The following is a 12,547-nucleotide window of genomic DNA, read 5'->3' on the forward strand; positions in this document are numbered from 1 at the left end:
AAACTCTAATTCACGGTTAATTGGGATTTCCCAGCCGTGTCTTTCCTGCTCTGTCTGTTCTCTCTTCTAAATTTTCTCTCTACCTGTTTTTCACTCTTGGCTTGCTGCTGAAAAATGCCAAGCCATTAAAGCAATAAAGAGTGCATATTGCCTCTACCTGAGAACAAACAAAGAAAACTCTGCGGTTTGATTTCCAAGCCGTGTCTCTCCTGCTCTGCCTGTTCTCTCTGCTAAATTTTCTCTCTACCTGTTTTTCACTCTTGGCTTGCTGCTGAAAAATGCCAAGCCATTAAAGCAATAAAGAGTGCATATATTGCCTCTACCCTGAGAACAAACTGAACAGAGAAACTCTAATTCACGGTTTTATTTTGATTTACAAGCCGTGTCTCTCCTGCTCTGCCTGTTCTCTCTTCTAGATTTTCTCTCTACCTGTTTTTCATTCTGGGCTTGTTGCTAAATTGTGCCAAGCCAATAAAGAGAGTGCATAATATTCTCTCGACTGAAGAACAAACTGTCAAACAAACAAAGACATTGTTTTTGAGAAATAAAAACTGAACTATAAAGAGAAGAAAACATCTCCTGGTGTGTGCCACTCTTATTTTTTGAATATATTTTCTAAAGACTAACAGAAACACTTAAAGGTGTGTAAAAATGCCAAAAAAGCAGAAAAAGTCACAAGCTGCAAAACAACGCTGGAAGAAGTTCCATGAGTTTCACAAAGTACCAACATGTGAACAAGCTGAGTATGATTTTCCTCAGAGCTCTGCAGAAGACTGTGTGTCTGCAAAGACCAATGCTGATGGTGTCAAACGGGCAGGTCAACATGTTCCTGCACATGTACAACAGGTATCCTATGCGGATGCTGTAAAGAGTGGACTGCAGCATGAATTTAATGAACATCAGGTATATCATAGAGACCAACATAAGGTGTCAAGTACCCCACAGGTGGGTTATGCTGATGTTGTGAAAAGTTGCCGTCACACTGATGTGGCAGGACCATCTCATGCAGAACAGTGAACCTTGAAAACCAGCCCTCTGTAACACATGTCTGTGCATCTCACAGCCAGGCACATCGTAAATATGGAGACTCCAGAAACAAGCAGTGCACATGTAACTCACTCACATTTCTTGCATTCCTTCATGAGAATGAAAACATGACTACAGCTGACCTTAATCTGGTCTTGGATAAAGGTGATGTGATGTACAAAGAGGCCAAGAAAGATTTCCTAAAAATATTCATTTGGCAACCGATGAGCTGCCAGACAAAGTTTATGCTCGCAGGTCTATGTATCATGTCGACATGACACAGCCTTCCCGGTATGGGACATTTGAAGAACCTCCAGAAGAAGCAGTAGATACCTTTCTAAGCTTTGAGCAGGACTGAGCTGCCTGTTGTCAGATGTGCAGTATGCCTTACTGATTATGAGTGGATTGTGTATCGCAGTGTTCAGATCCACATCAGGCAAATATGGTTTCTTTGATCCACACTCCAGAACAGCCTGTGGTCTTCCTCTACCACTACAGTCACGTAATCGTGGTACAGCTCTGATGCTCAAATTCACACTCCTCAGTGACATGATTAAGAGGCTCCAAGATTCTTATGAATGATGGAGATATCACCTTTTTGTAACTATGAGCTGAAGCCTGTGCAATTCTACAGTATGAGCACAGTCAACCTGAGTGATACTATCACAGACACAGTCTGCAGACCAACAGCTGCCACTGCTGTGGCACCTACTCACTCTGATACAACTGTTGATGAAGCAAACTCCTCTACTCCAAGGAGAATACAATCACTGATCTGACTGAGAACATCTTTTGTCAAATGTCCATTTGTACGCCACTGGTGAAACAAAAAGAAGTCCACATGACTCAGTTCACATCATATGAAGATCAGAATGAACCTCCTAATATACCAACTGAAGAACTATGCAGTGAATTAAGTTTCCTTCCATCAAGGGATGCTTTTTCATGTCAATCAAATGCTGCAATAACAAATGTTGCTGCCTGTGATCTTTCTGATATAGTTTTACAAAAACTGAAAAAAGTTAATAAACAACAAAGGCACAAAATGAAAGAAGATTAATGGCATCAGAGAACCAGAAATCAGAGAAAAGAAAACCAAAAAAGGAAAGAACGACAAAAGTATGCTTCAAATAAAGATTACAAAGAAAAGAAAAATCTTGCACAAGCGAGGCATATAAAACAATCCTGAAGTTAGACAGAAAAACAACAGTATGTTAAAGACGTTACCATGCGAATGCTGAATTCAGAAAGAAACAACAACAGTATGTTAAAAGACGTTACTGTGAGAATGAGAATTCAGAAAGAAACAACAACAATATGTTAAAAGACGCTACTGTGAGAATGCTAAAGTTAGACAAAACAAAACAATATATTAAAAGACGTTACTGTGAGAATACTGATTTCAGAGAGGAGAAAAAAGCTACATCACTAAAAGGTATCGAGAAAACCCAGAATTCAGAGAGAGACAGAGACAACTGATGAAACAACTAATGCGAGACAGGTATCAAAGTAATCTTGCATTCAGGATTATGCACAACATGAGATGTGCCATGAAAATAAGAAGGAATACAGATGGGTGAACAGACAAACCCAAGAGAGTGACAACAGTGTGATCAACGAGGCCATATCGGTGTTCAAATCACAAATCAAAGTTGGACCATCATACCCATGTACTGTCTGTTTCAAGGCTTCATTTCCAAACCAAGTACGACCCTGCACAAGGTCAAATTATGTCAAAAACCCACATGTGGTTGCAACATGTTTGACAGGAAAGTATGTTCATGTTTGTGATGAAAACTGCAGAACTGAGCAGTGCAATGTGCCTGATGAGAGAAAGAGAGAGTGGATTTGTCACACCTGCCACGATCATCTTAAAATGGATCCATGCCAGCACTTGCTGTTGCCAATAAACTGGATCTTGCTGATATTCCACCTGAATTGTCTGATCTCAACATACTGGAGAGACATCTCATAGCCAAGTGCATACCATTTGCCAAGATTATTCCTCTTCCCAAAGGCAGGCAGAGAGCAATTAGAGGAAATGTGGTCTGTGTCCCATCAGAGGTACAGGAAACTGTTGAAGCATTGCCTCGATTGAGAATTAATTCTCAGGTGATGAGAGTAAAACTGAAGAGACGCTTGTCTTACAAAGGTCATCAGCTGTTTCAGACTGTAAGCTGGTCTAAACTTGTGCAAGCACTGCATAAACTCAAGCAGATTCATCCACAGTATAAGGATGTGAGCATCAGAGATGATGCTGAGCTGTGTGACCCAACACTTCCTGATGAAGATGATGAGGAGGAGGATGATGAAAACATGAATGAGGACGATTATGATGAGGCTGATTTAATGGAATTGACAGCTGTGAGAAAAATGCACTGAGTGAAGCACAAATAAAATGAACAGGATATTGACATGTTACCCTGTGATGGTGAACAACCACATGAGCAGATGAGAGATGATTCAGAGCAAGCAGATGGACTGACTAATGGTGGTTTTGCACTTGAGTCCTGTTTGCAGCCCCCTGATGTGGCTGAGGAAATATTATGTTTCAGTGAAGGAATCTACTCTGTTGCTCCTGCAGAGAGAAACAATCCAATAAGTTTTTTCAAAACACCTAAACTGGAGGCCATGGCCTTCCCTGTGCAGTTTCCTACAGGCCAAAACACACTTGATGAAAGAAGGCTGATCAAAGTATCCCCCAGTGGGTATTTCAAATCAAGACTTTTCTGCACTGATGATCGTTTTGCCAGAGACACAAACTATTTGTTCTTTGCACAGTTTGTGACTGAAATACACTTGGCTACTTCCAGCATGACAATACAGTTAAGAAAGGCAAAGCCTTTGACCAGAGATGGGAGAAAAATAACCTCAGGCATGTTACAAGATAAACATGAGGTGGAGAAACTGGTGAAAATAAAGATGCAGTGAGATTCATGCAGCCTCTGAGAGGAACCCCAGCCTATTGGGAGAAAACAACAAGAGATCTTTTTGCTATGATCAGACAGTTGGGAACTCCCACGTTCTTTTGCACATTTTCAGCTGCTGAAATGCGCTGGCCTGAAGTGATTGAGGCAATAACAAGGCAGCAAGGTGAACAAGTCAATTTTGAAGGACTCGACTGGTCAGCAAAGTGTGACATCCTGAGGAGCAATCCTGTCACAACAATGCGCATGTTTGACAAGAGAGTTGAAGCATTATTCAGAGATTTACTCTTATCTCCTGCAGAGCCACTTGGCAAAGTCATTGACTACTTTTACAGAGTTGAATTTCAGCACAGAGGAAGCCCACACATACACTGTCTCCTGTGGGTAGAAGGTGCTCCTGTGTTTGAGGAGGATGATGATCAAACTGTTGTTGATTTTATAAACAAATACATCACAGCTCAGCTGCCTGATCCACATAAACAACCTGAACTGTACAAGAAAGTAACAGAAGTGCAAAACACAGTAAGAACCACACAAAGACGTGCTTTAGGAGTTTAAGCTCTGGGTGCCGTTTTGGTTTCCCAAACCACCCTGCAATGAGACAATGATCACAAGACCAAGTGAGGATGATGAACTGGAGGTAGAAACAGCAAAGAACAAGCTCAGACCACTGAACCAGCTGCTGAATGAACCTGAACTGCTTCCATGAGTTTAGAGCAGCTCTTGGCTCGATGCAAGCTGACGCATGCAGAATATGAGAGATACCTGAATAAAATGAACACAAGGAGTACGATCATACTAAAGCGTGATCCAAAAGACTCTTGGATAAACGGCTATAATCCACATCTGCTTGAAGCCTGGAACAGTAATATCGACATAAGCTTTGTTCTAGATGCTTTCGGTGCAGCAAATTATTTAATGAAATATATATCAAAAAAAGAGGCGGGCTATCTGAGTACCTGAAAACTGTCATTGAGAACTCCCATAAGGACAGTGTAAATGAGTGCGATGAAATGAGAGCCGTCATGCAGGCATATTCAAAGAAGCGAGAGATCAGTGCACAGGAGTGTGTTGCTCGTGCATGTGGTCTTCACATGAAGCAATGTTCACGTGCTGTAATATTCATACCAACAGATGATAATCCTGTGAAATGAGTCGTCCCCTGTCAGTTCTGGACAACACAACACCTGAGTCTTCCAATGTTTGGATGACATCTTTGAATGACAAATACAAAGCCAGACCTGAAACACCAGAGTATGAGGAGATGTGCATGGCAGACTTTGCTGCTACTTGCAGGATTGTCTATGGCCAACAGACAAAAGGTAAAGATGTTTGCCCCTTCTCAATGAGATGGGATTTGTGCAAAGGCGCAAAAATGATAAGCCTGCTATCATCAGATTTCACCGCTGCTCACAAGAAAAACATCCAGAGCAATATTACGGAAGACTGCTTAAACTGTACCTTCCTCATCGTTCAGACCACGAACTGAAAACACCATCTTTGCCAACCTATCAGGCTTTCTATGGTGCTGGCTGTGTACAGCTACCAGGTACTGACCGTCTTGAGTACGTGCAACACATTGTCAAAAGAAACAGAGAGAAATATGAGAAAAACAGTGAGGAGATCGAGAGCGCTGTTGAGGAATATGAACAGAACAGAGGTATGACTGATGAATGGTGTAATCTGGCACCTGAATCAGATCTCGTAAGGTTGCCACTTGTTGAACAAGAAAGAGAGCGAGACAATGAAAATGAACAGGAAGATGTGCCTGACTACAGCCTCAGGCTGATGCTTCAACAGAAGTCAGAGCCATCAGGGAACCCCCTGCTATTGATCCCACGTTGTTACGTCAGATGTTTCAGAATCTGAATAAGAAGCAAGCCTGCATATTTTATGCAGTTAGAGACTGGTGCATTAAAAGAGTCTGTGCTCTAAATCCAGAGCAGTTTTTCTTTTATATTAATGGTGGTGCTGGAACAGGAAAATCACATCTTATCAAATGCATCTACTCAGAAGCATCTAAGATACTGAGCAAAGTGCCCAGATATGCAGACGACGTTGACATATCAAAACCCACTGTCCTGTTAACTGCTTTCACTGGGACTGCAGCATTTAACATTTCTGGAACAACACTGCATTCTCTTCTCAAGCTCCGAGAAGCTTAAAACCTCCCATTCAGGGACTTGGCAATCAGCTGGATGAAGTCAGATCAGAACTTTTGAATGCTGAAATAATCGTCATTGATGAAGTGTCTATGGTGTCAAGACATCTCTTGCATATGTAGATGCAAGACTCAAACAGATCAAAGGGACTCGGAGACCCTTTGGAGGCATGTCAGTCATTGCTGTTGGAGACTTCTATCAGCTACCCCCAGTGCGACAGTCTAAACCGCTCTGTGTGCACGACCCGTCCGAGATCGACCTGTGGCGGGACCATTTTCAGATGAATCACTCTGACTGAGATTATGCGTCAGAAAGATGATGTTGTCTTTGCTGAGATGCTGAACAGAATCCGTGTGAAAGGAAAGTTGGATGAGCTTTGCGAAGCAGATAGAGATTTGTTGTCACAGGCCATAACTGAACCAGCCCTTTGTCCGACTGATGCGTTGCACATTTTTGCAACTAATAAAGAAGTGGATGCACACAACTCTGCAACACTGGCTCTGCTCCATACTCATATCATTGACATCCATGCAGATGATTATAGAAAGGATCCTAGAACTGGCAGAATGGCACTTCAAGACAGACCATTCAAAGGAGGTAAAAACGAGTTACCAGACACACTGAAAGTTGCAGAAGGAGCTCGTGTCATGCTCACCAGAAACATTGACATACAAAATGGTTTGGTTAATGGAGCTTTTGGAAAACTACTTAGAGTAGTTTACTCTGAAAATGACCAACACATCATCAAGCTTGGACTTAAAATGGATAATGAGACATCTGGAAAGAATAACTGCACACCAGCAGACGACATGGTGTACATTGAGAGAGCAGAGGAGAATCTAAAGCAGAAAGGAGTGGTACGAAGACAGTTCCCAGTAAAGCTGGCCTTTGCATGTACAATACATAAGGTACAGGGTATGACAACCACATCAGCTGTTGTCTCTCTTAAGAGCATTTTTGAGCCCGGCATGGCCTACGTAGCTGTCAGTAGAGTGACGTCTCTCAGTGGACTGTATCTTCTTGATATGGAGGAGAAAAAATATTCACCAACCCAGAAATCACTGCAGCGCTTGAGAACATGAGACAAGCCAACCTTGATGACATGATGCCTCTTCTACACGTGAGAAAAACACTGAGCAGGTCAGAGGTTTTCACCATTGTTCATCATAATACAGAGGGACTGCCAGCTCACATTAATGACATCAAGAGTCACCATGAATTCTGTCTAGCAGATGTTTTGTGCCTAACAGAAACACACCTGCGGGGCTCTTTTGTCGCAGAGAGTCTCCACTTGGAAAATTACAATTTGTTCAAACGCAACAGACACCTGTCCTACACAAACTTTCCCCAGATGGCAAACAGAAGTGGTGGTGGAGTTGCTGTTTATGTGAAAAGTGACATTAAAGTGCATGAAAACAGTACATCCATAATGTAACTGACCTTGAATTTCTGGCTTTAAAGGTTGAAGCACCAGTCAGTGCACTGATTGCAGTTGTATACAGACCTCCAGACTACACTCTGAGGCCATTCCTGAAAAACCTGGTAAGCCTATTAGACTCATTAGAGATCATGGACTGTCATCCCATCATAGTTTGTGGTGATTTTAATGAGAATGTTTTATCCAGTGCAAATAAACCAATCCTGGAGCTGTTTGAGTCTAGGGGATACGCACAGGTCATCACTGCCCCTACTACAGAGAAGAACACACTGCTTGACCTTATTTTCATTTCTCAGCCAGAGCGATGTCTCCATTCTGGAGTCATGAAGACCTACCATAGTTACCATGACCCTGTATACTGTGCATTGTCCTGTGATGATTCATGATCTAGATCTTTGACTACAGTAAGTAATTTTTATATTTTGAATGACTTAAGAAAGTAGAGCGATATTTAAAAGTTGACTTAAGAAAAAACGCCCTGCATTGCAGTATAATGTTTGAATTCTTTTTACATAAAATACAATTAAATGAATAAAGTAATGATATCAGTAAAATATGACAATTTTATTTATTACAGAAAATCTAAAAATCAGTAATCTATGAATGTCAGAAAAATCAAATATAGCAGTTTAAAACGAACAGTGTAGGCATATCCTCTGCAGCCAGGCTTCAAAATCCTTTCAGGCTGCCCCAGTCTCACTGTGGCTGGGAGGGAGGGAGGGTGGACCAGAGGATTGCCCACACAACACATAAATGTTCAACAGCTTCTTCATTGTTTCTGAGAGAACAACAATGACTAAAGGTTGCTTTTTTTAAAAAAAAAAGAAAAAGGAAAAAAAGAAAAACCTAATTACAGCAATAATGACAGTTAAGCCAGTTTATCTGTGCCTCTATTTTGAAATAATATTTACAAAAATGTTATTGATTTCAGTTTGTTATAATCTTTAAACTTTTCAAAAGTATATGATTATATTTTTGGACAAATCTTTCAATGAAACATACATTTTTATGAGCTTTTATCGTGTTTCAGCCAGTGCATTTATCAGGGTGGGTCTGGGTCTGGGTTGATAAATGCACTGGCTGATAACTGCACATTTCTGGATTTCTGGCCAGAAATGTTTCAGCAGTGTCACATATGTACTACATATGTTACACTTGCTTTTTGTTACCAGCTGATACCCTACATTTGTATAGACATTGGATGGTGTGAGGCTGGGGAGTTGAGTGGAGTGGGTAGGTGGGAGTTGAATAGGGGGTGGGGGTGCGGTGGGAGGTTGTTAGGTTTCTTTTTTTCTTTTTTTCTTTTCAAGAGAGACACAGTCCTCCTGTGTCTTCTCCAAGCTTCACATGTAAAATCCAACAGTGTGAAGCACATAGCAGCCAGAAACTGTAATGCCACAGATCAGAGAGGCTTCATCATCACCATCTTCATCGCCGTACGATCAGAGCGTGAGACTTCACATCTGGAGCACAGGAGACATTCTGTGATAAGTCCTCCTTCTAGCTTGTCCCACAAGCAGTTGGTGAGATTTACTCACAACAAAAAGGGTTAATGACATTATTTCCATGAAAACATGTATTAATTCTTTGTAAAGTGTTTAAATTGTGTTTTCACTTGACCTTAGGAGTGTTATGTTGAGTGTATTTTAATGTCTCTACTCAGGTGTTTCCCTCTGTGATCCATCCCCTTCAGAGCTGAGACACTCAAGACTGAACAGACTGCACAGTTTCTGTGACTGAGCCTCCAAAACACCTTCTTTGAAACCACACATGATAGAAGGGCTTTATATTTGCAGCAGCACTACTAAAGGTATTCAGTTTATTACAGGATGTGTTTGTTTCTTAGGACCAGCTCTAAGTGCACACTACCTAACATATACACCTTTCTGTTCATTACAAACCAACTACTCTGGATCATATGGCCAGTCGGCAGGAATGTTTCTGCAGGAAAACATCACTGGAGATCACCATCATTGTCAGACTGACTGTGCCTCCTCTGTGCAGTGTCAAGATCCTCCTTAAATGAGTGTGTAAGTTAACATTTTCATTATTTTATTCCTTTTGACAAGTATCACCGGTATTTACATTTACAACTACATATGTTCCTGTTTTCTGCTCTTCTTTTAAAGTCCTCAGCTATCCTGCTTCTGTGCTGCTTGCCACACATCAAACACTGGCCGGATGACAGGGAGGATCCACTCTGAAGTCACTGGACATGATGAGGATCATATGGGACTTTATAGTTTCACAGAAATGTTGTGCTCTTTGATTACAGGTTTTAAATGGACATAATGACTGCCTCTCTCTGATCAACAGGCTAAAGGATTGTTTTCATTGTTAGAGCTCTGTACAATGTATGCTTATTTAATATTTCATCACAGAGCAAACCTTTATTTATTTAACATATTTTTATTTTGTTTTAATGTTGAATTAACTGTGGGGATTTTTTTAACTGGGCACTCGGGATGTCATATGACCAGAAATGTGGTAACTGGAATTCAACAGTATGGGGAAAAAAAATCTGCTGAGAACGAAACAGACGAAAAACCCCAAGAGAACTCAAATTCATTCCATGTAATCCAATCTAAAACATTTTAAACTTCTGAACAGCAACACAAACAGTGTTAAAAAACAGTGTTAACAGAATGATTATGATGGGTTTGTACCAAAGTTTCAGGCCACATGGCACACCTAGTGTGTAGTGTGGGGTATCAGCTGGTAAGTATAGGTTTTTTCATATTTGTGTCCTTAGAGTTCAGATAGATAAAGCCTTGTGTATAATAATTAGTCATAACCACAACTCAAAGTCAGGGACTAACTAAATTTGGGACTTTGTGTCTGAGCCCAGGTTAAAACACAGTGCTAAAAAGCATTAGTGGCATGGCTGAACAATGCTGTAAACTAATGATACTTATTTGTCCATGTTCACAAAAAGGACTAATGTGTTTATTTGATTATTTGCATGTGGTAAACTGTGTCACCACCTTAGGCTTTCATTTGAGTTTACTCAAAAATCTCTATACAGTTCTCTTTTACCACTGTGTGGACTCTGTTTACATTAAAACATAAAAAAGAATGAGTAATAAAAGGATGTGTAGACAGATCAGTAGATTAAGTAGACCGATAGAAACAGCTGTTCAGCCATGTTCTAAGAAACCAACACAATTTAAAGGTTCAGGATTGTGGTTTTAAAAGTTGAATTTTCATGTATTTCATATGTTGCTTATTATTTTCATTTAGTTATTTAATTTAGATATTTTTTATTTATTCTACTGTGAAGTGTTTAACAAAAAAAAGCTACTTTAATTTCAATTTTATTTGTTTGTTATTTTGTAATTTGTTCTTTAAGAATGGAGTCTGTGCCAAAAACTAAAGTTGAACAGACACATGACAGGATCAGATTATTAACACCTTAAAACATTGCAAACGTCTCTTTTTAAAATGATTTTTATTCTATTTTGAAAAAAAAACATTTGTTGAACTAATTTAAGTCCTTTTCAGAAAGAAGCTGTACAATATGACTTAAGATTTTTATGTTATTTTCTATGAAATACAAAACAAATTGATGTATGTAATACCATTAAACATGATATACACGTGAATATGTCTGAAAAACATTATGCTGTATATTAAAGCTTGTATTTTCTCCAGAATGTTTGTTCATCTGTTCAGCTCAATTCAACAAATTTGTTTTTACATTTATTTTTATTTTTTTTTTATGAATTAGAGATTTATAATACACAATTCCACTCTTTAAGTGATTAGAAGAATATGAACTTCTGTTATTCATTCAGAGGTTTTCTGACTCTAAATTTTCTAAATTTTCTTTTGTCATTACTCATCTTTTTCTAATTTACATTTTAAACATGTTCAGCTATTTTCCAACTTCTTCTGTATGAAAATTAGCTTTCAAAAGTTCTGCACTTTTGTTTTCAGGTTAAAAATTCTGTATTTTCCAGCTAATTCAGCATTTTTAGCTTAATATTCAGTAATTATTTCATTTCAGTGCAGACATTCAGATTCAAGCATTCACACTGCAGTTTCTTCAGAAAATGCACTTTCTAGTTATTATATCATATTCCGTACGTTTTTTGGCATCTATCTCCTTCAAAACCATTCAACTTAGAAAAACCATTCAAACACCATTAGATTCCTCTTGTTTTGGACATGACTGCTTCTACTTTTCTCATTTATAACATTTATATTTTTAAAATTATTCAACTTTTTTCAACAAAAATTTCCCATGTATTTCAATGGGGAGACCCTTCAAATTCTCATTCAACTCACTCCTCTTTAAACTGTATCTACTTCCACATACATTGACGTAGAGCCATCATTCAAACTTTAAAACGAAGACATGACATTCAACTATTCAACTTGTATTTATCTTTTCAATATCTATTATACTTTTTCTTCAGTTCCAGTTTAAGTTTCATGATGTTTTTTCACCCGTTTCAGAGTTTATAATGGGTGTGTATGGGACGGAATGTTGGGGCTAGAGTGAGACAGCTCAACTGCTAGAGTGAGAGGAGCAAGAAAATTAATCTTAAAATATTTTTTAAAACTGCTGCTGTGTCCGCAGCGTTTGCTCTACAGGTATGATTTTACCCTCAAAACGTAGCCATCGCTGTACTCTTTCATTCAATGTGTTTACTATTGTACTAGGTGTTATGGTTCTTTCATAAATGTCACCAATGTGCAGCCTCCTCCCTCCAACTCTTCCATAGACTCTAATGTTAAAATGGCTCAGAAGGTTTGTTTGAAAATCAGAAGTACAGGCTGTCTTTACATTGTCACCACGTCCATATATTAAAATCTACAGGCATGAAAACTGAGAATTCAGTAGAGTAGACATTGCTGTCGCTCACGGTGAAAGAATTTTGTCAATACGACCTATACTTTTCATTTGGGAAGGATTTGTTTGGGCCTGACTTTTCTGTTCATTTTAAGCAGCAAAAGTGAGGTGCATGTCTGTGTGCGTGTGTATGGAGCCA

At 39.3% G+C, this 12,547-nt stretch overlaps 1 long non-coding RNA gene across 2 annotated transcripts; it reads left to right on the top strand.

Moving 5' to 3' along the window:
* The first annotated feature begins 7,538 nt into the window (after positions 1–7,538).
* Positions 7,539–10,062, top strand: LOC109205090 (uncharacterized). Of its 2 annotated transcripts, XR_003213412.1 has the most exons (5): positions 7,539–7,657; positions 7,850–7,957; positions 9,217–9,363; positions 9,480–9,583; positions 9,683–10,062. It is a non-coding gene; the product is annotated as an uncharacterized LOC109205090 (long non-coding RNA). The 2 variants fall into 2 exon arrangements; XR_002064563.2 differs by having other exon boundaries at positions 9,217–9,583.
* Positions 10,063–12,547: the final 2,485 nt, after the last annotated feature.

Source organism: Oreochromis niloticus, linkage group LG2 (genome assembly GCF_001858045.2).
Source record: "Oreochromis niloticus isolate F11D_XX linkage group LG2, O_niloticus_UMD_NMBU, whole genome shotgun sequence".
Lineage (NCBI taxonomy): Eukaryota > Metazoa > Chordata > Actinopteri > Cichliformes > Cichlidae > Oreochromis > Oreochromis niloticus.